Source organism: Cephus cinctus, unplaced genomic scaffold (assembly GCF_000341935.2).
Source record: "Cephus cinctus unplaced genomic scaffold, Ccin1 Ccin1_scaffold0153, whole genome shotgun sequence".
Taxonomy (NCBI): Eukaryota; Metazoa; Arthropoda; class Insecta; order Hymenoptera; family Cephidae; genus Cephus; species Cephus cinctus.
The window spans coordinates 621024-621270 of NW_014332881.1; positions in this window are offsets into that span (position 1 = coordinate 621024).

Here is a 247-nt window from a genome sequence, read left to right on the forward strand (position 1 = left end):
ATCTACGATGCATAGAAATGCAAACTTGTGCGTACGGGATATTATTAACGCATAATTCACGAGCGCGAATCCAATCAATTTCTTAAATGAAGTTTTCAGTGTGAGAAGCCTTCAGTTAGAGAAAATGTTTCATAATTCAATGGCATCCAATTTTTTGCGTCTGCTGTCAAGAACATTGAACGTCAAAATGGAACCTAATTCGAAAGTGCATTCCATCCTGAATGATTTAAAGTGCAAAGAAAATTGC